Below are 26518 nucleotides of genomic sequence, written 5' to 3'. Positions count from 1 at the left end.
TTTTGTATACTACAGAACTGTTAAAAATATTATTGTAAATGTTATTTTCAAAAAGCTTCAGAGGCCAGGGCTGGGGTAGTGTTAAAAACAACAGCAAAGCAAGTGAGATTTGTATTCTCACAGTTAAAACAATATATGCATGCTGATAGTTCAGTCAAACAGCCTGCAGACTTGGGTTGGCAAAGATGGATTCGAATGCAAAAAAGAGTGGTTGAAATATTACAGGCTTGCTATGATCACCTCAACCTCATCCTCATAGTTTTGTTCTAGAAATGACGGGACATTCAGTCCTGTGCACATACAGGTGCCCTGCACAAGGTGCTCATACTCAGGAGCTACTCAAAAAAACAGATGAATTTTGGCTACACTTCAGAGATGTCAGACCTTGCTCTCAGGGCAGTTTCTGCTCAGGTTATCCAAGGCACCCACCACAGTGGGGTGGTCAAAAAGTAGTCATTTAAGATTATGCACCTACGTTTTTGAGCATGCAACCTGAATGAACTTTAAGAGATGCACGTGTAACCCACCAGGCCAGATTTGCAGGCTTAACGGGCAAATTGCATGAACCATGATGAAAAGATAAAGTTGTTTCTGAAGGCGCACTGATCAGGTTGCTGAGCAAGAGGTGACGTACATGCATCACCACAGCTCACGTAAGGGGCAAGCCAGTGCTCCAAAAACTACATTGCATGAAAGCCAGCAAGCAGTTCTGTATGAACATGCATGAATTGAAGTTTTTTTCCCCCCCATTTACTGGCACACCTCAAAATTGATTAAAAAGCTTTTGTACAACCTCAGTGTGGTGTTGAGAGAAGAAAGACTGTGCTTCTCTCTACAGGTCAAGATGGAAGATACCTTCAGTTGGTAAGTGACCCAGCCCATGCAACTAGGTTCAGCCAGTTCAGTTATGGCAAACCCAATGCACCATCTCCTGAACCATCCTGTCGATTCCAGCATGCGTACATAAAAAATAAAAGCTTTAAACCCTGCATGACTGCTGGCTGTTAACTTCCACGACAGCCCTTTATAAAACACACTGAGATTTCAAATCTTTCCCCTCCTAACCCCTATTCTTCATATAAATGATTTTATAAATGAAATGTTGCAGACAACATGCTCCAAGAAGTTTTATTTTTTGCTTTACAGTAATAATCTTGCCTTCTACCAAATCTAGCGGAATAGTCAGCAATCTACACTGGCATATAAATAGCTTTGATTTTGTTCAGAGATCACAAACTTCTGGAAATCCACAAAATAAGGAAACAATCAAAGGGTTAGAAAGGACTCTCTTCTATCAGCAACAAACAGATAACACAGCCCTATCAGGCTAAAGCTAATCTATTTCACATATATATAAAAGGGAAGTCAAGCAAAGAGAACTTCCAGAGAACACACGTGGCCCCCACCTATATGGATTTTAATTTGCATCAAGGTTTACATAATGAAAAACTGCATCTCCACTGTATTCACATTTGTTACAGAGAAACTGCTTCTTCCAGCCACTAGCAGAGCTGAACCAAATTGCCAATACCCTGATTACACACTTAAGTCCAGCTCTTACAAAGATTCCCTCCAAAAAGCAGTTCCATTATCCAGTGTGCCTAAAAGCAAGTTTTTAAATCAGGTGCTGAAATGAAGTAGTCTAAAGGGCCCAGGTCCTCATCTCCTGCAAACTTATACATTCATCTCACTGAAGCCAACCAAGCTAGGATTACTTAAACCTACAGTCCTCTCTGCTGAGGATGAAGGTCTCCAGCTTGAGGAAAGAACTGTTCTGCATCCTTTGCCCTTTCACAAGGCAAAATCCTGTCCTCAGAAAATTTTTTGTGCACTTATAAAACAAAGAAATAAACTCTGATACAAGTTACACCAATGGAAACCCTTTTCAGTTTCCCTGAACATACACACTAAGTGGAGACAGTGAGGGGGAAGGAATATCCCTGGGCATATAAAATAAAAGCCAGGGCAGAGAAGCATTAAAATTTCTTCCATCACAGGTTTTTGCGGCTATTTTTATGTTTCAGCTCAAATGACAAGAGACTTTGTGGGGAGAAATTTCAATCAAAAAAGTATTTTCAGAAAAGTGAAGTTTCAGGCCTCTTTCTTCTATGTCCCTGGAAAAAAGAGGAAGAAGAAGGAGCAGAAACCAAAAGGGAGGAACAGATACAAAAACATTCAGATGAAGTATATCCTCAGAAAAGCATTTGTCTCAAGGTAAAATTTTTTCTGGCAAAAGCAACTGGCAGAAAGATGTCTATGCAGCACTGATTTCCCCACTATCTGGCATCAGAAATGAAGCCTCTCCATGAATGAGGTACTACTCCAGGAGCTGCAAAGCCAATGCAGTGCAATGGAGAACCCAGCCCGAGAGCCAGCTTTTGCTCTGGGGACTCAGACACCAAAATCCCCCAAAGGTGAGGACAGCCAGGAACCAACACCATCTCTGTAGCTTTGATCTCTAAGAGCACCAAAATCATTATAAACTTTATGAGTGGTCCAACATGCTCTAATGTGGAGGTTGTCACTGACGGACCAAGCTTTGTACCAGGAAGAAGGGAGGTCCATCCCGTCGCCTACGTTAGCAGCAAGACCTTGTGGCAGCTAGCACAGGCCGTATGGTGTCTGCAGTAGCTCTGTTCAGACGGTCCTCAGGGTTTTGAAGTCACTGGGCCACCTCCCACGACTAGCCCACTTGCTAACCGATCCACTTTTTCTTGCTTGCAATATCCCGCTGATAGCACACAAGCTAACTCCTGCATTTCCTACCATTTGTCCTACCAGCCTCCTCCCTCCTCATGTACCACCGTTTACCCTCAGCCACCCGTGATCAATAGTCCTTCTCGCAGCCTTCCCGCTTCACAGCATCCTCTTTAACGAGCTCAACTTCACCCCCCCACACACACAGCCCATTTGGATTCGATTGATCAAAACACAGCTTTCCGATTGACTGTGAAGGTGAGTGCAACAGACTTATTGACCACTTCCTGCTCAGCACCTCTCTAACCAGTTACAGGGTTATTTTATTTCTTCCTGCAGACAAGAAGCACAAGGCCCATGGCACGCACAGAAACCAGGACCTGAGGAACAGCCCTGGAGACTGCCACAGAATTTGAGGTCCTTTTCTGGCTCATGCCACTTCTGTCATCTAATTCTGAGTTAATATTAGACCAACTGAGGGAGTAAGACTCAGCAAGTGCTTGGTGCTAAGATTAAAATGGATGCTGTATTTTCAGGCAATAGGGCTGTATTTTCAGGCAATAGGGCTGTATTTTCAGGCAATAGGGCTGTATTTCTGCATAGCCTCAGGTGACTGCTGCCTTCACAAGCTGTTGGTTTGTGTGTCCATCACCACACCACCACCAGAAGTTATGAAACAGAAACACATGGGTTGGGTTTCATTCTCCTCCTTGCCCTCTTGACCTGTAGTATCACATGAACTCACGTACACTTGCCTTCGTATACAGCTGAACACAAAAATAAGCCACAAACAGTGCAAGAACCAGACTGGCAGCATGTGGTCATACGTTCGCACATCCCAACAGGCATGTAGAGCAGATAGGACTGCCCTAAGCACAAAGCCCTCAGGGCCTCCTAGGTCTACCCTGCCATCATGTAACAGTGACCCGTTACCCTCGTGCGAGGCAGCTTGGAAGGAAATGGCTTTCCTTCATTCCTCAAGCCATGAACAGAGCGACAACACTGCCTGTGCTTCTTTATGCATGCACCAACAGAGTGCCAGGGAAGAAGCACATGGGGAGGAAAAGATGGGGAAAACGCAGATCTTGCCTCTAAATACAGCTTAGAGCATTGCACAGACTAGGGCTGGTCATGACAGCTCACCAATGATGAGCACAGTCTGCAGAGCGATGAGTAATTTCCTTTCCTACAGCTTGCCAGATCCGGTGCTGTGCAATGGAAAGTCACAGCCAGCAGAAGGTTGAGGGTCTTCAGCCATCTCGGAGGAAGTTTGACCCAAAGACTTTCTGAAGGGAGAAGCCCATCACCCTCCGGACACCACTGACCAACCCTGAATTGTCAGGGCAGCTGCACAACACCTCCGAGCTTGAGGACCGTGAAAGCAGCAGTTGCTCAGCTGCTCCAAAACCAGGTCACTTACTAGGCACAGTGGGGAAACAGCCAACTACTTTTAGAACAGAGCTCTGAAGAAATAGTTTTCTCAGTACAATTCAATATTGATTCCCACGGCCCTGTTACAGACAGACAGAATTAATCTCCAGGATGGAAAGAAACATATGCCTGAATATCACAACAAAACACAGAAGCCTTTCCAGTTCTTCAGTTGCATTTCAATGGAAACCAGAAGGCTGTCACGATGGAAAGATTTTAGTTTTCTAATTAAGCCTCCCTGCTGAGCATTTAACGCTGCTAATTGATGAGGTGGTGTCCAGACAGCATTCGCAATTGCTTTTTACATCTTCAGACAGAGATTTCTCTAAATTAAGTAATAATAAGGCAGATTTGCTCCCTGCATGCACTGTGCCCTGATCCAGCTCCCTCCTCCCTAGAAGATGTCTGGCTGTTGAGAGGGAGGCAAAGCGCATCTCAGAGCTCATTTACAAGTGCTGGAAGTTTTCCTGGAAAATGTCATCTGTGACACTGTCACTTCCACAGAACATGCCAAGAGAAAGACCATTGCTGCCAGGGACATGGTCTGTACCATGGAACACCCAGCCCATATCTCCTGTGGATTTAGGGGGTAGCATCTCCTGACTAAACAGAGTAAACAGCTCAGTGTGATCCCATAATACCTGCAGAAAATTACCTAAAACACACTGCAGTGTCAGGAAACAGATCATCAGGCCAAAGCACAACCCCAGGGGCCCAACACAGTGCTACCACGAGCAAAACACACCTCGATGAGGCAGAAGCCTGGTTGCTCACCCATACTGCAGACCAGGCCTGGCTTCCAAACCCAAATACTGATCTCAGACCAGCGTAAACCAGGAGACATCCTTGGAATCAGTGGAGTTATCCAAAATGCAAAAACCAGCAGTCTCAAACCAGGAGGGCAGGTCAGCACATGTCCCAGTAGGAAATTTCTGCTCCAGTTCTCCAGCCATGTTCAGCATGTGCTCCAAGTCTTCCCTCAATCAGGGTCCAGGTGAGAACAGAATCAGCCCTTTTGCACTCAAGAATCTGTGATTTCAGTCCTGGGAGAGGCTAAGTGCTCTCAGCCACAGATTAAATCAGGAGGAGGGGGGTTAAAGAGTATATGCATGAGGCCATGCTTTGGTTGCACATTCTAAGGAATAATAAATGAAGAAGTGTTGATGGTCTCCAGGCTGCTGCCTGAAATTCCAGAACTGCTCCGCCTGTCATAGCGACAGCATTTCCACCTGCACCTTCCTGACACGTCCTCCGAGAGGCTTTACACCCCACCATCATAGATCCTGGCGCACCAAGGCCAGGCCAGCTGCGCAGATATCTAGCTGGCTGACCTCTCCGTACCAAAAGGCTTCTCATTTTCTTCTATTATGATTGGGTTTCGAACCATCTACTTCATCGTAAACATAAAGGCAAAATTAGCTTATTCCTAGAATGTTTAAAAAAAGACAAGCTAACGCCTGCACAAACAGAGCTCCAATAAGTCACCAGGAAAGCTCCAAGCATGCAAGGAATGTCGAGTCAACGGCTTTCAGCTCTTTTACTATAAAATCCTGTTGCTGCAAGTAACCATGCACGGCAAGCAGAGTCACACACAGACACACGTTCCTCACCCGCACAAGCTGCCTGTTAGTCCTACATAGTGTCCTGGGTAAAGGACTCCCTTCTGTCCTACAGCGTATTCAGAAATATTCTCCAGGGAGAAAAACTGCATGCCAGCAGGGAGGCGGACTAGATGATCTAATAGGACCTTTTCCATCTCTCAACTTTTGTGCTTAGTCACAGAATAAATATCTCCCACGTTGTAAAGAAACGTGCTGGCTTTGCTCACTCGTTTAGGTTGGCAGAGCATTGCCCTCTGAAGACATTTTGTTTTCCTGCTCTTATTTCACTCATGCTAACAGGACTTGCCTAAGGAGAGTTAAGCAAAGAAGAACTCACATTTGCCTGGCTTTCAGCTTCGGTGAGCTCAAAGGCACCCAACCAAGTCACCCAATTCCTGTCCTAGCAGCCACAAGCAGCAGAGGAACCTCATTTCTGTATTATCGCAGTATTTGTACTTCTCTGAACATTTAGATCTGATCCTGTCTAGTGTGGAGAAGCACTCAGTATGCTTTTGCAGAAAGCAGGCTGGCAAGAGAACAGACAGAAGCAGTTCCTCCCATCAACCAGCCACTGCTAGTCTCCTGAAACAGTTAGAAACCCAATTCAAAAACAAAAAAAAGGGGGGATTGGCAAGAGGAGAATCCAATGCAACTTGGATAACATAGCTTATATTGCAATTTGCATTGGCCTTGATTCATCAGCAAGGCCCCTTCTTAGTTTAAAAATGCAGAAGTAGTGCAGTCAGGCAGAGAACAGTGATCCAGCAGATGCAGTACGCCACCCTCTGCAAAACATGTTCAAGCAAAGCATGCAGCAATTTGCCAGATTCCCACAAGAGAACACCCCAAACAACCCAAAGAGCAATCAAAAGCTTCAAGAACCTCCATCATGGAAGGAAAAAAACCTCATACTAGGTAAAGAAAAATAAATACCCTTCCCCCCCCAAAAAAAAAAAAAGAAGCCACACACACAATCTATATCTCCTCTTGCAACAGGGCAGACATCCACCACTGGGGAAGCAACATTCATTCACTGATCACAACACTGGAAAGGGGAGTCAGGAGTAGATGGTTCTGCTTCTATTTTTTTTTCAGTTGTTGGACCACAGCATGACCCCAAGCATTGCCTGTTCTCACATAATTGGGTGCTTTTCATGAAGTACCCAGCTCCTGAAGTCACAAGATTACATTAGAATTCCACTTCCTTTTTTTTTTTTTTTTTTAAAAACAGAAAAGAAAGGAAAAAAGACTTGTAGATGTCAAAGTTGAAGAAAGAAGAAGTGTAAAAGCCATAAAGTCTAAAATGCTCAAATGAAAAAAAAGAATAACAATATTTTAAATTCAATTACTTATTTTTTGGAGGAAGGAACGTGATGATGAACTCTCTTTGCCCAATGCTATCTATGTACTGGAAACCTTAGACTGGGGGAACATGACTTGGTTGAGGGGCAGGGAGGCTTCAACATCCCTGTCGGTAAATTACAGATGAGAAAATTCGTCTCTTTTTAGCAATTCCTGCCTAGAAATTACAAGGCCCTTGGAGGTGCTCAGGTGGCGGCCTCTCTAACCAAACCCAATTCATTGCATTATGCATTGAGGGAGCAAGATGAAGGTACAACAGGAAGAAAAGAAAGCAGGGGAAAAAAAAGAAAAAAGAATGAAAAAAAATAGCTTGCCAAAGCTTGCTTTCGCTTCCTTCATGCAGCACCAGGTCAGGTAAAGCCCTGGAAGTCAGCTACTCCGGCTGACTCCAGCCCTCCAGCTTGTCTGCTGGCATCCTCCGTTCACCAAAACTACCAGATTTACACCCGTTGGTGGGTCTCGCCCAGCAGAAATACCACCGAGAGCAAAAGAAGGCAGAGCTCAGTGCAGCAGTGACCCAGCACTCAGGATGGCCAGCCCAGGGGGCAGAGGAACACCCTACACCCGGTCATCTCCAACAAGATTGTCCTGCACTAAATCCACGTAACACATACGGGGTTTAACGCTTCAGCCACCCAGCCGGCTGTGTGCTGGGCTGCGGTTACCCACCGCCTAAGAGTAGCGAACTTCGTCCCTGCAGTCCAACAGCCACAAGCACCATTAACACGAGCAGACTGCAGGTCGCCTTTATTTCCTTTTCTGCATAAAAGGAAAATATCAAGACCTAGAAGACTGGGATCGCTGCTGAGCTATGAACAGAGTACACTGTGTAGGTGGAAAAAGGGGGTAAAAGCTATACTTTTGATTAGATCAGGAGTGTTCACCCACTCTGCCCAAAGCTAGCTAAACAAGGTGCAGAGAAACGGAAGGATCCGAGAATTCACAGTGCACAGAGCGGCTTGGGGCAGACGCACAAGCGCTCCAGATCCAAAGGGCAGGATACAGCGCCGCTGACTTCAGCCGAATCACGCTGTTCCTCGAGCAGGCAGAGCTTGCTTTCCGTTAGCGGCGCAGCCAGTGCCGACACCGAGTCGGCTGTTCCTGCCCCGCAGAATGAGGAAGCCTCGCTGCTCTTGCTGGCGAACATTTTGGTGTTTCTATCTTATCTCATCTCCGCAAGTATGAGGAAGTGAGCCCAAACCTGTTCGGTAACGTCGCTGCCCCCTCACAGGCCAGCCGGTTACGCTTCTGTGTTCCTGGGGTTCCCGGGACAGACCCACTGCCCCAGGCTAGATCTTGCCCGCTTCCCCAAGGTGCGGGGACACGCACTTGCCTGCTGCAGCCCAAAGACGTAACTACAGCAGGGAGCGTGTGCACGACGAGAGGTCAGTCCGCGTCTATTAAATTCCTGGAGTCAGCTGACGCGGCTGTGCACACCAGGTTTAACAAGCCTAGCCCTTGCTCCTACTGCCACCTGCAAAGCGCAGGAGCATTAAACCCAATGCTGCGCGTATCTCCAACAACTACCTTCTGCCTACCGAGGATTTCTCCTCCCTCTTCCCTGCCTGCTCTCAGGCACCTGCGTTTGGCAGCTAAACTGGGCAAGAAGGAGATGTTCCACCTGAAAGGCAGCTCTTCTGCAGAGGCGGCTGCAGCCTGGTTGCAGAGGCTGTAAAGCACTTGGGGACCTTCTCCTTACCCGAAGTTACCATACAGCTATTAAAGATGTGATTCTCCTGCAGCTAATGTCCATCTTGCACCTTCAGCCCCTGCAAATATTGCTTCTTTTAGATTAAACAGGCGTAACCAGAAAGCAAATCAAGGGTCTCAAAAGTCACACTGATCAGACACCAAATCCCTCTTGCCAACACTCTACCTTTCTGCAGCACTATATGTTCAAAGAATCCTCTGCTTGAGCAAGCTTTAACAAAAAAACCCTACAGTCTTATGGATTTGTTTGCACAATTTTCCTCTGCACCTCCTTCTCCTCCCCAAAAAGGATGGGCTCTGAAGGAAAAATGCCACCCATAATGTTTCTCTGCTTGCTTAAGAGAAAAATACAGTGTACACTTCTCTAATGTTATTAGTTCTTCCTTCCATAAGGCAAAACAAGAGAGGCTGCAAAAACTAAACAGACATGAAAGTCACGGGTCTTTTTTTCCCCCCTTTTTAAATGAAGTTGGTATTTTATTCTAGGAGAGCTCAAAAACCCAGATCACAGATACAAAGAAACGAGTCTGGAAATCCCCTCCCTCCACCCGCACTGCTATTTGCTAAGGAAACCAGATGCTCAGACCTGGCCAAAAAATGATCTCATCTGTTCTTAAGAGAGCCCACAGTGCATTTTCATGAGTCATGGAAAGCAACAACTTGTTGCTTTGGTAATGCTAGGTAAGCAACTGCTCACCCATCCAGAAGCACACTTTCAGGAGCAAGCCAAAGAGCAGACCATTTCTTGAGAGATTACATCAGAGATGGGCCCAAAATAGAGCCTCACAGCGAGATTAGCTCTCAGTAGGTTGCACAGGACATGCCACAGGAGTGGGATTTACCAGCCTGGATCCCCCGCAGCCCCGACCCTAGTGCAGCAGGGATGTCTCCTGATGCCCCAAGGCCCAGCCGGGGCTCTCAGCAAGCAGAGACGGATGCTACAAGCGGCCAACCAGAGGAGTCTGTGGTGACTATGCACATACATGACTGTGCACATATGCACACAGGCATGTGGAAGGCTTACTTAGCTTTCATTAATCCCCAGCCAAAACATTTGCTCTTCTCATTTCTCAAGGACTGTGAACAAATAAAAAGGATGCAACCATGAGGCTAAGCACAACACCACCATGCACCAACACCTCAAGACTCATGCAATAAATGTACATGAGATTTATCCAAGCACTGCAAAGGGAAAGCCAGTCCATCTCCAACTTTAAAAAAAGATTTCCCCACCATACCCACCAGCCTTTGGGTAAGGGAGGCTGGTGCAGAGGCATCAAAGACCTGTGGTGACACTCCTGAACATGGCCACAAGGACAGCAGCAGTTGGTGATGCAACCCTGGACCCTTGAACCATGTCTGTGGTAATTGTCCATCAACACCCAGGACTGAGTTTTTCAGAAATCCAGCCCAAGACATGTCGGGAGGTGGAACATTTCTCCTGTAGTGAAGAAAGACACTTTCCATCACATCCAGTTAGCTTGGAGGCTCTTGCATCCTTCCACAACAACCTCACACCTTTGTCACCTCTCGACAAGTCCTTGAAGCAAATACACAGCCACCTCTGCCTGAGAAACTCATGCAGAGACAAGACACTGAATTGGACCTCCCTGGCAAGGCACACTGCAAGAGGCACGCTGATTTCCCATACGGCGACAAGCTGGGTACGGGAGGTCTCGCTCCTTCTTTTGAGGTCCCCAACCTCCTTGACGCTCAGCAGCAGTCCAGGATGAAAAGTGCAGTTTATTACACCACCTCCCCAGGACAGCAGTACTTGCTTTCTGAAGGGGAAGTTCTTCTGTGCAGGATTTCCTAGACATAGACCAAGACTGAAACAAGCTCATCCCTGGCCTTCCCTTGAGAGATGAAGACGGTTGCCATTTTCAGCGCCTTGCACACTAGATCCAAAAGCCAGTTGTTTGATCTTGTCTCCTCCCACACAAATTGCAAACAAAAATACACGTCTTCACTCCGCACCGTTGCATCCCAAAGGCGAGCAGACGGGCACCTGATGTTAGCAAGTCACTGAAATACTGCAGTGATTAAGTATCTTCTCTCTTTTTCTTGAGTCATCAGCAGGTAACACAGTGAAGGAGACACAGGCGTTGTGTGGGGCTCTTCAACATTTCAGTGCTATGGGGAGAGCATTAGGGAAAGCCCCAGCAAGCAAAGCATTTCCTCTCCCCACCCCAAACAAAAATAAGCAAGAGTGGGCATAGTTCCTCAGATCCTTCACGCTTCAGCCAAGCAAGGTGAGGCCAAGCCAGTCTGCAGACTGAGACCTTCATCATTCAGTTACATAGAAAACAACACAGCTGTACTTGCTTTGGAGCCACCCACAACTCAAGTCAGCATTCAGGAGCACTCCATACCCCCTGGGCAGCACAGTCAAAAATGACTGTATTGCACAGAGGGAGCAAGCAGGCATCAACCCAGTCCCACTGGGGAAAACAGGTCCTCCCAGCCAGCAAAGCCAGCTTGAGCCATCCTAGCAGAAAGCTGAGGACGTGGAGATGGAGAGAGCATCGGGCAGAGATACCTGCCCCCGCCAGCCACAATACCCAGTGGGACGCAAGAGGAGAAAGGGCTACACGAGGCTGCCACCATCAGACACCGGCTCCTGCCAAAGAACAGCTCCTTGGGATCAACAGGAGCCGAGGGCAGCGTTTTTGAGTGCCAGCCCACGGAAGAAGCAGAACAGGACCTGCCCCATCATATTTCTTCAAAGACACCGCAACTGAAGCCCTGCGGCCACCACAAACCACAGTCTGTGCCCAGAGCAAGCTCCTGGGACCAACACCAAAGCAAATGCATCTAACCGCTAATCCAACTCCAGCGATCAGGAGGCGGGAAGGGTAGTGTAGGGAGAATTACGATCCAGCGTTTCAAAAAGCACACACGTTCAACCCCTTTCCTGGCTTTTCCATCCAGGCACCTCATTGCCAGCTCTCTCAAATTCCCCAAAGCACAGTGCCATTCAGAAGGAATACACAAGTGAGAGCCATAAAAATGACTCTTCCCCTACCCTGATCCCCGCAGCAAAACACAGCACAACTCGGGAGCAGCCTGAATGCACCCTGCTGCTGGGTTTATCCCGGGTAGCAACAACATTCAGAGCTGGACCTTGAACCTTCCAATAAAACCAATGATGCAATAAGCTAAGCACAGCTCAATACAGTCTCTGTTTATCTCTTATTTGCCACCAGCACCCTCCAACCAGAAATAACTGAAATATCTTGCATATTTCTCAAATGACTCTTACTACTCGATGAGCACCAGCATTGAAGGAATAAGACCAAGAAGCAGCAAATACATTCCTCTGGTTTATTAACCGGTCACCTGGGTTTTCCAAAAGCCACTCTCCAAACTGAAATCCAGCAAAAGGATTGTAATAGAGGGATCGATACCATATTTCTGCACTGAAACTTAAACAGAAGACGTCAAGGTTGCAGTTGCTGGAATCTGAGACTCCTCTTGGGCCAGCCTAGATAGCAACTGCAAAACAATGCAGTTACATAAACACATGCGAGCATCTTGCATCAGCAAGAAAAGCTGTCTAGGAGCTTGGACCAGCCTCGTAGCTTTACTGAAGGATGTTTCACCAGTTCAGCAAAATAGGCCCTGCTTCACAGCTCCACAGTATCTCAGTGCATTGATCAACCTAAAAGGAAGCAAGGCAAAAAATCTGATCTCTGATTTCCAAGTAGTGGTTATTCATCACTTGCAATTCACAGACTGCTTAGATCCACCATCCCAACCTACACACCGCCATCCAGCTACGCACTGCCACATCAGCCACATTATTTCTGCTGCAGATCCCAAGATGAGTTATAACTCTGCCACTGGTCACAATAACAGTGCACTGACTCAGCATGCAAAAAAGGGACAGTCCCCCCCAGCCAGGCCACTCTTGGGATGGTGGCAGAGAGCAGTAAGTGAGAGACTGGCAGAAGAAGAATAAAACAGGGTTTTTCTGCACACAGGCACCCCTTTCCTTCAGCTGACCTTGATCACTAGCCTAAATGGCCCTCACTCTACACCTTCTCCCCAAGCCTCCCTTATCACAGCACTTGGGTTCCCCCAGTGCAGCAGATGTTTCAAACTGTTAATCTGTATCGCAGGCAAGATTCACCCATTAGCAAGAGCCAGCAAAAGCGAGCATGAGTCTGATGTGCCCATCACCCTTGTGCAGGGTCCTCACGGCTTGGGATAGAGCATCTCTGCTGCAACCTTGCAGAGCAAAAGGTGCAACAGCACCCTGCAAACAGGTTGAATCTCTACTAGATTTCATAGGCTTTTATCATCATGAAGGGCACTCAGTTATTGCTGATTTACATCATCTACGATCTGACTCCTGCCCTCTGCAAAAGCAATAAGTAATCCAAGCAATCCAGCATCCGCATCGCAAAAAGCTCACTGCTCAGTGACTTCCACATGCAGGAGCGTGCCAGGTCTCAGCAGATACCTCAGAGAAGACATCTCTCCCTCCGAACCTCCACAGCGGGACTGGCAGGAACAGAACTTGTAACATAAGACAAAAGTCATTTCCCCCCCCCCCCCAAATCCTGATGTTTGGGCTATCAGCAATTGTTACATGCAAAAATTTTAATAGCTCCTTGGGGATTTACAAACACTTGGAAGCCTCTGCACAAGAAATACCTCCACACGGATGAGACAGCCACCCAAATGCAATCACTCCAGGACAGTCCTAGCTCTAGGTGTAGGGCAGGAGCACTCAGAGCATGTCAGAGGCCACAAATACCTTTCAGTGCGCTGGATTTAAGACTTTCCTCCCTCCTCTGCAAAGACTTTTCGTTCCACCAGACACTCTCCCAGAGCAATTTTATCCAGTCTTTTTTCCCCTGAAGCATCTAGTTACCAAACAGGTCACTGTTACATAGTGTGGAGGCTCCTGGCCATAGCAGGTTTGTACAGCAGCCTGGGCTCCACCCAACCAGAGCCATTTTTTCAAGCTATTTCATCTTTAAGCACCACCTGAACTCCGTCCATCCACCCATCCCTCCGAGGGCCCGGCCCACACGCCTGCTGTTTGCACAGCATCCCACGCAGAAGGCTGACTGGCTCCTTCCAGGATCTAGCCACGCACAGCCCTGGCCTGCCTCGCTGGGCACGCTACTCGCTGGACTTTGTCTCATGCAATTTCTACGGCACCGAGCCAAAGTCTGGCTCGGCTCCACCCTCTGTTTTCACTGCTGCTGTGGCTTTTCCTTCCTAGGCTGTGCCAGATCTTCTGCCAGGCTGGAGCATATGAAACGGGGGAGCTTTCATTGAAGTGATAAATCTCACTGTCCTTCTGTGGGTGAGGTCCACTTCTCCTGAATCCTTCTGCAGAAATATCCATGCTTCACAAGCAAGGGGCGTTAAAATCCATGTTGGCTTCTGTTTAACTCAGGAGAGCAGGACAAGCTCTAGCCTACTACAGGTTCTCATTAAATTCAGAGTTACTTGGTCTTCACTAACATCTATTTGGGAATCTTCCAGGGAAGGAAGAAGTGTTTAGGGAATGGGTTTTGGAGCTGAATCTCTCTGTTCTTGGCAGGACAAGCACACCTTTCAGCCTTGACTTCTAAAAGCCCTGGAAGTCCAGGTCAAACGCTCCGGGTAGCCCCACTGCTGCTCGTCCAGCCCCCCTGGCGGCCTCCCCAGTAGCAGCTGCATTAAGATGCCTCAAACACAAGCTGGCACCTGAGACCTGACGCAGCGATGACATGCAACAGCTCGTCCACAGCAGATCACAGAGAAGAGGAAGCAGCGGCAAGGGCTGCTAGAAGACGCCGGCTAACTGCAAAGCCACATGCCCCCGGCTCGGTGAAGACTTCCCCCCACGTCTGCTGCTGCAGAGGGTGAGTCGGCTTTGGGCCAAATTCCTCCACTTAACCCAACGTGGGCCATGCTGATGCTGCAGCATCCAACTCTGTGTGCTCAGCCGGGCTTCCAGCCCCAGCGTCCTTCCCTGGGAACGGCAGCACAGGCTCCGAGCACCTGGGAGGGCAAGAGGCGTTCAGCTTTCCAGGCCAACTGTGCTGCCCAAAAATCCTTTCCCCATCGGAAAAAAGGCGCTGGGCCAGAGGCAATGCCCCTGCCAGCTGGGGAACACTCCTAGCACAAAACAAAGCCGGTCTGTGCTGCACCGGGATGGGATCTCGCTGGAGCTGCAGCATCGCAGGGTCAGACGTGGCTCAGCCAGTTGCATGCACAAAACTGTTCCTCCTCTCCGTCCGGGGGCTCCACACTGTCGTGCTGGCACCATCAGTGGGGTGCGGAGGCTGTGCACCCCCCGCAGCTCTCCGATATCACAGGAGAGCTCTCTCGCACTTGTCCTCCCTTCCCAGGTTTCACCACAACAGGTGATTATTTTGCAGCGAGTAATTTGCTTTGAAGAAGAGGGCACCCTCCTCTTTGAGGGATCTTGGCTTTTTCTTTCCTGCATTATTAAAGATCAGATGGGCGAGATGGATTTGGCTGGACATCAGGGGTATTTTCACGGTGATTAATAGCAAGATGGCTCGGCCAGAGCGGCTCAGAACTGCGGGGAGGGACGGAAAACAAACAAAAAAGCGCAAGCACATGTGCTCGCCTGGCAGCAATGCACTTGCCTTGTCTCTTTTGGGGAAAGTCGGCACATGTCGGATGCCAGCCACAGCGTTTACCACATCACATGAGAACTCGCGCAGCATGGGACGCTGGCCAAGCCCGCGGAGATGGCGTTTCAAGCAAAACCGGGATGCTACTTGGCACTTGCGTCTCGCATCTGGCAAAGTCAGAGCATCCGATGAGAGCGGACGGCATCCACAGCTCCCCCAGCGCAGGCAGCCACGGAGCGCGCTACAGAGCGGCAAGGGAAGACACCCGGGGGGAAAAAAAACCCCACAAACAAACACACACATGCAACTAGCCTAAAAACCACGCGGAAACTAAATCCAGAGTCAAACGGGAACCTGTAAATCCTGACTGCAACGCCGTAACCTTCAAAGTCAGCCAGGCGGGTGGACGAGCCCAGCACACAAGAGTGCAGAATCACGAACTGTGTTAGCGCTCAGGCGCAGCGTCGCGGACTCGTCACCCTCCAGCGGCTGTGGGGGCCATGATACCGCGCTGCCCGCCGCTTCCGATGGCGGCCTGGCACGCATCGAGCGTGCAAAAACAGATGCTTGGAGAAGGTGGAAAAAGGCACCAAAAAGAAACACGATCTTGACCGGCGTGCATGGAGCACACAGAGCTGCAGAGCTGGTGGAGCGGCAGGTGGGAAATCGAGCAGCCGCTCAGGAGAGCGCGGGCCCCGCCGCTGCGGGACACATCACTCCTTTGACACTTTCCTGAAGGCATTTGCAGAAACCGCCTGGTCACGTGTTTCACCTTACAGCACTTAAACGGGAAAAATAAATAAATGCAGTCTGGGCATTCATGGCAAGTCTGACAGGTTCGGGATCGGGGGGCCATTTATAGCTTTTCCAAGAAAACAGTGTCTAAAGGCTAGTGGAAGAAAAAAAAAAAATAACCAAATTGAATTCCATATTCCCCTTTTTGTGGCTCTGGGTCTCAGGATCTAAGAGGGTCCTGGTCTAAGAGAGCCTTGGTACGGGAAGATGCGGAAAACACGCCATGCATCCCATCTCCGACGGAGCAGCTTTTACAAGTTGCAAACCCTTCATAAGGCAAGGACTGTGCCCGGCTGCAGAGGGAAGCCCCGATCCTGCAGGAGCCTTGGGAGACCTGGAAATGCCTGTTATAATTAATTCCCAACTAGGAGTCTGAAAACCCTCGGACACAACTACTGTCACAAGACAGACAGTCACGTGCAAGTCTGCAAACGAAGCCGGTCTCTCGTGCAAGTGAGGAGAGCTTCCCATGCCCAAGGCGTGCACGGAGCTACATCAAACTGCACACGCCGGGTGGGAAAAATCTGCAAGTCACCACAAAAGGAAATTCTGCTAAATGGCTCCCAGGCACAGGAGAGGCAGAAGGGCTTGACCCAGGAGATCCCTGGGATCCCCCGAACTCGGCACAAATCCCAGCTCTCCAGAGAAAGACCCTCCTCCTCTCCCAGCTCCCCATTCCCAGCCCCGGCCTCTCCTCCGTGCTTGCCGCAGGGGAGGGCGCCCTGCGTTTTTGTCTGTGCACCGATGCATTCAACAGTCCCTGGCACGATCTGAACCAGAAGCAGGTCTATACAAACTATATATATATATATATATATATAAATAAACAAACATGCTTCTTTCCAAGGAGCACCTGGCCAGGGGAAGCCACCCTTTCGCACGTTACGTGGCCCGGCGAGCCTTCAGCCCGGCACACAACTTCCCCCTGCACTCCCAGCCCAGCCTTGCAACGCCAAGGTCGGGCGCTGGCAACGCAACCTCTTCCGTAGCATCGGCTCAGCACCGGCTCGCTCCGCCGGGGCACAGCGAGAGAGTCGGGCCGCTTCCCGATGCCGCCGGCCCACGCTGTCACTCCCACCGCGCACCTGCCCGGGGAAGAGCCGAGCGCCCAACAGCTGCCGCTCCGGCCGCTGAGCCTTCCTCCACACAGCCTCCTCATCCTCGCCGCGCCAAGCTCGCGCCACCGGACTTTGCTTGCCCGGCGAGCTCGGAGGGCGAGGGCTCGCCAGGCGCTCCCGCAGCACCCCGGCACAGGCACCGCGCCGTCCGGACGTGTGTCAGACACTTGGCATCACAACAGGACCCAAGCAATCGCAAAAGGGTGATATAACTGTGTTGTGCCTGGCCCGGTGGGTTAATGCATCCTGAGAACATGATGCTATATACATACATATATATACACACACGCAATTTTATAGACATACATACACACACACACACACATATATATATATATATATGTATATGCACGTTCGGGGGCTGTAAGGCAGCTGCTCCGGGCAGGCTCGTGGCAGCGCTGGGGAACACGAGCCGCGGACCCCAACCGGGGCAGCCGCCGCGAGCGCCCGGGGGAGCCGAGCCGAGCCGAGGCCGCCGCCCCCGGGCGCCCCCGCTCCGCTCCGCTCCCCGCTCCGCTCCGGCAGCAGCCGCGGCCGCAGACGGGCGGCGGCGAGGGGCGCAGCGGAGCCCGAGCTCGACGCGGAACTCGAGGGGGAAAAGACAAAACGAAAGCGCGAGCGAGGGGCGCCCGCGCCCCCCCCCCCCCCGGCACGAGCCCCCTCCCCGCGGCGCCGCGGCCCTTACCCCGTCCGGCGGCGCGGCTACCGGCGCAGCGCCATGCCCGGCGCCGAGCACCGACCGACCGACCGACCGCCCGACCGCCCGGGCACGGCACGGCACGGCACGGCACGGCACGGCACGGCACGGCACGGCACGGCACGGCACAACTCGGCTCGGCTCGGCGGCGGCAGCGGCGGCAGCGGGCGCGGGGCGGCGCACAAAAGCGGGAGGAAGCGGTGACGCGCGGCGCCGCCGCGGCCAATGGGGCGGCGGGGGGGGCAGGCGCCGCGCTCGGCCCGCCGCCGGGGGGCGGCCCGGGGGGCTCCGCGCTGCTGCCGCCGCTGCCGCCGCTGCCGCCGCTGGGGGAGCCGCTGCGCGCAGCCCGGCTCGGACCGGGGGTCCCGCAGCCCGCATCAGCCTTGGGGACCCCTCATCCCACAGCCCGGATCGGACTGGGGGGTCCCGCAGCCCAGATCGGACTGGGGGGACCCCCCATCCTGCAGCCCAGATCAGACCCTGAGGGTCCAGCAGCCTGGATCAGCCTCGGGGACCCCGCATCCTGCAGCCCAGATCAGACCCAGGAGGTTCCACAGTCCGGATCGGAGCAGGGCAACCCCCCCATCCTGCATCCCAGATCAGACCTGGGGGGGGGGGGGTCCTGCATCCCAGATCAGCCTGGGGAGTCCTGCAGCCCGAGTTGGCCCTGTGACGCCCCTCCCCATCCTGGCCCGGCTTTCGGGTGGTGGTAGTGGCTTTGCATTCAAGGATGGAGACTGCACCGTCGCTGTTAAGGTGGCTTGTGCACTTCCCATCCAACGGCTTCTGGGACTTTCTGAAAGAGGGGGACCAGAACAAAGACACCCTGTTTAAGGGTGAAAAGCAGAGAGCTGATGAGCAATATAACATGTTGATATCACCTGACTCCCGGAGAAGCAAATTTATGAGCTGAAATGTTGCAGAAGCTGGTGAAACTTTGCCTCCCTGCAGCCTCCTCCAACGCCTTGCTTTCTCCCTGCAGTGGATACATGAAGATGGGGTGAAGGGATTGCTCTGACCACTCAGTTTGGTTTCGCTTCTTTTGGGGGGACAGAACCCAGGGGGAGGTAGAGCAGCCTCTGGGCTGCTCTGGTTTACACCCACCTGTCCCAAGCCTCCTCTGTGTGTCCAAGTCCCTTTAACGTGGGGAGAGCCCACAGTGGCTTAAAGGCAAGATTCACCCCCACACAGAGGGCCAGCGCAAGCCTTGTGCCTCGAAGACGGGTGGGAGCCGGCCCTTGGTTTTGTACCAGGTATGGCTCACACCAGTGGGGAAGAGAGAGAGGATCCATGCAGAGGGTGGGGTAAGTAAGTAGGAAAACCTTTCTGATCATTTCCCCATTTACTAAACGTGTTGTGGAGAGGAACGGGGATGAGGTCAGTTGAAGATTTTTGCGGAGGGGAAAGCAAAAAAACAGGATCCTAAACCCAGAGCCATTCCCCTCAAGCTTTTACGGACTTGCTGCTGCGAGAAAGTTGGAGCCGTTGCCTGTAAAGGCAACAGAAACCCCAGTCAGGGACCCCTCCTGAGAGACTCAGATCTCACATCTCCGTATACGATCGCGTGACCTATTAATAAAATCCATAGAAACCAATTCTGTATACCAAATAACAGCAGATGGCTCCAGCCCAAACCGCTCCGGGTTCCCTCACTCCATAAATGATTTTACTAGGCCAGGCGTGAGCTCGATGTAATTGAATAGGTTTCACTCTCTTCTCTCTCCCTCCCCCTCCCCAGAATATTTGTGCAGCTTTCGGAGAGGCATCCAGGGGGACTGAGCTGTTGCTGGAAGGAACCGCTGACTCCGGCTTGCCTCATCAGTTTGGGAAGCGGCGTAAGTCTATCCTAAGCCACCTGGCCTTGGGAAGGAGGTTGCCTTTCTCTGCACCTTCCCTCCAGCTCTTGCAGCTTTTAATAACATTCGGGTAACTTGGTACATTGGAAACGTTTTGTCTCCTATCCGTCAGGGATGGATGTAATGAATTCTTGTGCCGCAGATGCGTTTAGGAAATAAATCACATGTGTTTACCTTGGGAACCAGGCATAGAGCCCCCGTACTTCAGGTGCAAGTTTTTAAGCCACTAAGTGGCAAGCAGCTCCTTTAAAACCTCCTAGTTTTTAATGGCAATCAGTTAGGCAAGTGTCAATTGCTTTGGAAAACTCTGTCCAAGCATCTCTTTCCTGAACCTCTTTGATGTTCCAGAAATCCAGCAATGGGGATTTCATTTCCAGCGTGTACAGTACCCAAACGAGTGATCGTCAAGGTATGTAAAACGTGTTTCCACTGATGTCACCTGCACTTTGCTGATGTGTGTGCTGAGGATCTGGCCCTACATTCTGCCTCCCTGAGCAGCTCTTGAAGACATTTATAAAGCTTGGAAGAAGGATGAATGGAGACGTATGGCTTTGTGTGTAGTTTCATGTTGTCATGGTGCAAATGTGCTGTAGCAACCCTCGCCACACTTCTGGAGAGAGGGGAAAACCTGGCAGAGAGCACACAGCAGAGAGCAATAGTAAAACCAGTGTGATGCAGACAGCAGTTGTTGTGGGTACATGTGTACCGGGGATAAAACAGCCACAGGGCTATTCTCCATCCCTGAAAACACCTGGCAGGGCATACCCTCTATCCTTACAGCCAAACTCCCTTCTTTTCCAAACCGGCGTGCCCAAACTGCCAGCAGAAAACCTTGGTGCGTGCAGTCTCCCAAGCCGTGCCGGGGCATTGGCTGGGAACGTGCTAGGTGGCCAGATGGAAACCATGCCATATATCAAAAGTATGGACACTCCCAGGCCTGTGCTCTGGTTCTTCCTAGTTTATTGGTATAAATGTATCCAGTGGATATACAGGGCTATATCATCCAGATCATATCATTGGTGAAAAGTTTAATGACACAAGTGGGTAGTAGCAATCTCTAAGAAACGTTGGCGGCTCATCCACAGACCAAAATCTGCAAATCATAGCCCTAGGCTGTTCTATTTATGCCTCTCTTTCTCTGTCGTAAGCATTAGTATTTGCTGTGGGGAGAAAAAGGGGAAGATACTTGGCTTTTACCTAGCTGCTACTATTTGGGGCTATGTTAGGGTTCCTGCAGGAAGTGAACGCAGGTCCCAGGGAGCCGACCCAATTCTTAAGTGACTAAGTATGCTCCGTCTAACCTGCAATTCTCCCATGCCTTCTGTTTGATATAATATCCTTTCTTGCTTCCTGTCTAAACGGCAGCATAAAGCTGTTGTGTGCTGCGAGACATGTCGGGCTTTCTCTCCCATAGAGATGGTGGTGCATCAGCAGCGGGTGAAATCATTGCTATACTTAGTCTGCAACCTGTGAAGGAATGATGCCATCTCAATGTAAAGAAAAGAAACTAATTATTCAGGGTGGAAAAAAGGGCTGCAGCCATCCTATGTCTGTGTGGGTCATTCCACCTGGGGAGAAGCCGTGTTTATTCTACTTAAACGTTCTCCCATTTCCCGCATGCTTCGAACCGCTGCTGCGAGGCCGAGTGATTTGGGACCTATCCGATATGTAAGCTCGAGCAGGACCTATAGACTACCCATGACTGTGTCAGCGTTCCCGGAGGGACTTGTGCTGCTCCCAGAACATGGCTAAACACATCCAGAGGTGTGCTGGGGACAAACGTTTGGGGGCAGCATTTCATCTCTGCCTCTGCTCCCGTTTTACAAGAATGAACCCCCCCCCCGGCAAGTATGATGATACGCCGTGAGGAGCAGGCACTCAGATCTGCTACATGACTGCCCGAACTAGTGGGCAAGAGCAACACGGGATCTCTCTAGCTCAATGGGTTTTGACATTTTTCCTCCACTGTGGCAGGAAACTCTTCCCCACCATCAGCAGGTAGCATCTCCCACGCCACATGACCGATCAGCCCCGGGGGTTAGCGCAATCCCCCGCAAGTCAGGGTTTGTACCCCCTCTGGATGAGGAGGAAATCTGGGGCTGTTTCCCAGACTTAGCAAACAGGATATTTCTAGCACCCACTCTGGCGTAAAAGGTAGGTGGCAGCAGCAGCAACCATACTTTAAAAAGGAAGGGTGAATCCTACGCTTGGAAGTGAATGGCACAGGCTTCATGCTGGAGAAGAGGTGGACCATGTGGGAATACAGTAACCTCCCATCTTGGGGGTTAGAAAGCCGCTGTGTGATGGGGTCAGAGTCGCAGCCCTCTCTGTGGCTGTGAGCTTCAGCGCAGCATGTATCTGTGTCCATCCACCTAACCGTATCCAGCTGACAGAGCAGATTTTGCAGATCTTAAAAAACAAGCACTGAAGGCTGAGTGTGACACACAGAGGAAGGCAGCAGCGTGCAACAGCCAGCAGCCTTGATCAATCGAAAGGCTCAGATTTTAGCTCATAATTCATCCAATTTGGGTGTGACTACAGTGAGATTAGCTGCATGGATGAATTTTTTTCCTGTTAGTTGTTGCACTCGCTTTAATGGCTGAATGTAACTTTCCACGCTGTCTTTGTTCCATGACTCGCCTTCTCTGCCCAAACAAGGGGAAAAACAGCTCCAAAAGCAACAAAGTGAAAGTGCAGAGGGCCTGGTTTCTGGACAGGTTGTTAAGCAAACATCACCGGAGAGCATTTGCCTGTGATGCATTTGCACATACGCAAGGAGCTTAGATCTTGTGTCCTCCAAATGATATTTGCAAGGTGACTCTACCTATCACCCTGGTGAAAGGTGTGGAGCTGAAAGCCCCGGGGAGTTATCATGTCTGTCTGCAAACGGACCCAGTTTAGACCTTCTCAGATAAGGTCAGAACTATCCCAGAATACTTATGGGCTCATCTGGTGTCTGAAACAATGTGGGAAATAGCACAAGAAATATTGTCCTTCTGGCATTCACAGCTGAAACGGCAAGAAAGCCAAAAATTGCAGGGGGTATCCTGGGTTTCCATTCCAAGTTCCCAGGAAGTTCAGAGAAAATCTTGATAGTTTCCTGGACAGAACCAAGATTCTCCACCCTACAATTGGCCCCTCTCTAGTAAAGTCTAAGGAATAAGAGGACTGAAAGAGCATGGTCCAGACTAGGGTTTAGGTGCATGTATCCAGCCTGCTCTGTTCTTTGTCTCCACTGACTTTATTAGGAATTTGTTCCCTGGGAATATGTCCCTAAATTCTCTAATCCCTCTCCTGATTTGAAAGGTAATCAGTCTACTGGGGTGTAGTCAAAGGCACCCATTACAATCACAGCTGCCATTGCAATCAGTATTTTGTACTCCTTGCTGTATTCTTGATGAAGAAGCTCCTACCAGAAGCCTTCAGGCATATTTGTGCTCTTAAAACTGAGAATGAGTCATTGTCATGCACCCATTGAGCCTGAGTTTCTTTGTATTTCTACACACACACACACGGACGGACGGACGGAGCTCGATTTTGGCTGACAGAAATCAGGGGAAGTAGAGACTGATATACCGCAACTGGGATCTGTCCCATTAACCATAAACTTATCTGCATGCATCAAGTGGAAACCTACAGTTTTTCCTTTACATCTGTCACGAGGGGGAAGAAATCACAGAAACAATCAAAACCTGACTGTTTACACGTTTTGTTTTATAAATGGACTTGTATAGAAAGTTGCAGCACTATTGCACAGACAGCTCACATAAATCTCTTATCACAAAAGCCATATGTCCTCATTTCCTCATCTATGGTAAAATACAAGCAGCAGCACTTCGATAATTAGGAAGCTGGGGGTAAACCACTCAGCATCCAGCACTGGGAAAGTGTATTTGGGTGAAGGTTACAAAACACAAAACAGTGCAAGTCGGTTTTGAGCAGTGTCACTTGTTCGGAGAACTTTCCGTTGCGCCATCATAGCCGGTGCATTAACAACCTAGTTCCTCCTGGAGGGCACATTGGAGAAGTTGGAAATAGCTGAGGCGTGCCTGATCCTCCGCCATCAGGTTGGCCTGAACTGATAGCCTGATCCTTCAGTCTTAATGAGCATTAATCCTTCCCTTGAAAATGACTTAAAATCAGGCCACAAAATGCAGTGAAGTGACCTGCTCCTGTTTAGCTCCCTTTGATAATCTCCAGACACGTGGAGGTGGAGAAGGCTGCGCAGGAACGCTCCTGTGAAAAGCTTTCCTGTCGGGCACACGTGGGAGCTGCTGCTCCCTGTATGGAGCTCGTATTGTTCCACCTGGGAAGAAGCAGTGATGAGGGAAGAGCAGAAGGATCCCGCAGGACCACTTGAACATTTTTTGGCCTCTCCTTTACCCAAAGCTTGGTCAGTTGTCACCCATGGCCCTTGTTCAGCACTAGTAGGCAAACAAGCTAGTGTCACTCACTAACTTCACTTCACCCACGTGTTTCCGTAAAGCTACTCTGAGATGGCTAAAAATTAACGGTGTGTGTACAATTAGCTCATTGTAATGGCACAGCTGCCATTATGGCATGTCTGAGTCCTTCCAATCCTTTATTTTTTCCAAAAGGGAGACATTTCCTAAATTTCAGATCAGCCAGTGATTGTGAAATGCCCTTTCGCCCAGTTTGGTGTGCTTTGTGTAAGTGGTATTTATTTAATCCATCTGAAACTACATGAGAAAGGAGAGAAATATCCTGGCAGTGAGATAAGATGATTATCTTCCTGGCAAACAATAGGAACATGGTCAAAATTAAAAATAATTTGATTGCAAATAGGAAGCCTAGTAAAGCAGCAGGAATAGAGGAAATATGACTAATTTTTTTTTTAGCCTGTCTGAACAGTCACAGCAGAGTTTTGCAAGAGCCATAACTTTGAAATATAGATCTATAGAAAACCCATGGGGGGAGGATGGCAACAATCCAACTGCAATAGTACAATAGGGGCAAGTTAATGCAGCTGGTAGATTCAACCTAAACAGCTAAATAGCAACAGACACAAGCTATTTTAGGTATAGTTTGGTGGGGACCATAATAACTATGATTTGAGGAGGAGTGGCGAAAGTGAAGGCTTTCTTCTTGACTCTTTTTTTGGTTTCCATTCATTTGCCATTCTTCTTAGCAACACGTGGCCAAATCATGATGCCAGCGTCTTCTGCCTAAGGGCCAGCCCTTGATGTCCTTGGTCAGTGTTGGTTCTTCCTGTCTCCAGCACAGAATCTTACTTTCCGCAGGGGAAGGAGGACGTGGCTGCAAGACTACGATGACCTTGGGATCTGTCTCCAAGAGAAAATTCTAATAGATGTGAAAACTATACAGGGCTTCTAATAAAGGAATTTTCTCCAGATAATGATTACCCTGCAGAAGTGATCATATGGTTCCCCAAAATATTGCACACAGAACTACTGCTGCCTCAAAATGAAACCCAACATGAACCAACTTCTATCTAGTGGGATGTGAAGAATAAAATGTTTTATAGGATGGCTATTCCTCAAAAGCAGACTCTAACATCTTCTTCTGGCCCAGATAGTGCTCACTTCTGGTTTAGATGCACTGGTGAGCTGAATGGACCCTGGAACTCACCCGGGCTGCAGTCCTTGTCCTTTCATCACAACCTGTATGTCAGAAATGCTCTGGTGTCTATTGATTAAAACAAGTTGACAGTAACATTTGGATCTGTGTTTTTAAATGTCTAAGATGATCTGACTGTATTTTTCTGTAAATGTTATTGTCCAAAATATTCTGCACCTCTATTAGTTAGGGATAGGTCTCTAATACAAAGGAAGGCAACACTCAAAATGTCCTGTGCAATAAAGAAGTGACATTACATACATTTTACAGCAGAAGCAATTGAGGTAGAGGGTTGAAATGACCTGTCCCAAGAACACAGGAAGCACAGATTGGAATACAGCAAAAACATGATGCTCCAAGGCCTAGTTGTGACCACAAAAACATGATTCCTTTTTTGCTTTAAAAGCCTTTTTGAACTGAGCTTTCTAGTCAACTGTGTGTTGAAGCAAATCTTTGGTTAGCTCTATTGCAGCCATGTTGAATTACATTCATATTGATTATACTTCACTGATACTATGCCACTTCAGTTGCAGTTATGCTTGTCTGATACTTTATCAAGGTAGATTTTTTTTCTAGTATTTTGAGGGCATAGCATAAGTCAGGCAAGTGTGTTGTGAGCCCATATGACGGCCATAAGCAGTAGCTGACATTAGATGTTAAACAGTATTTAAAGCCACTTGGTAAACCTCAGATAAGTCCAGTCATTGTAGGTAGATGAGAGCTTGCAGAAGGTCATTAGGTTCCTGATGGAGGAAATGCCGCTGAAAGGCAGAAGAGGAAATGACAGATTTAATGAATAGTGGTCACAAACTGAACTACAAAGAGCAACCTGTCTGTATGTTTTGCTACAAGAGTAATCATGGCAGAACCAGGGTCAGACAACCCCCATGCCTACCTGATGGCAAGACCTCTCCAAACCAAAAAGCATGACAGGTGACACTGGGGAAGAGTCTCTGGCCAATAAGAAGAGTGGTTGCATTTATGCAGGCAGTGAACTGAACTCTTTGAGAGGTGCTGTGTGTTTCTGCTTCCAGCATGGAAAAGAATG

At 49.3% G+C, this 26518-nt stretch overlaps 1 protein-coding gene across 1 annotated transcript in view; it reads right to left on the bottom strand.

Moving 5' to 3' along the window:
- Nucleotides 1–18073, bottom strand: part of LOC106494845 (mitogen-activated protein kinase kinase kinase 3-like) — a 78478-nt gene extending 60405 nt beyond the window's left edge. The window contains exon 1 of the mRNA XM_067291985.1: nucleotides 18005–18073. The gene's annotated coding sequence lies outside the window, so the exon portion shown is untranslated. The remainder of the gene's footprint in view (nucleotides 1–18004) is intronic.
- Nucleotides 18074–26518: the final 8445 nt, after the last annotated feature.

This window comes from Apteryx mantelli, chromosome 2 (assembly GCF_036417845.1).
Source record: "Apteryx mantelli isolate bAptMan1 chromosome 2, bAptMan1.hap1, whole genome shotgun sequence".
In the NCBI taxonomy this organism is placed as follows: Eukaryota; Metazoa; Chordata; class Aves; order Apterygiformes; family Apterygidae; genus Apteryx; species Apteryx mantelli.
This window is presented reverse-complemented; position numbering and strand designations above follow the sequence as displayed.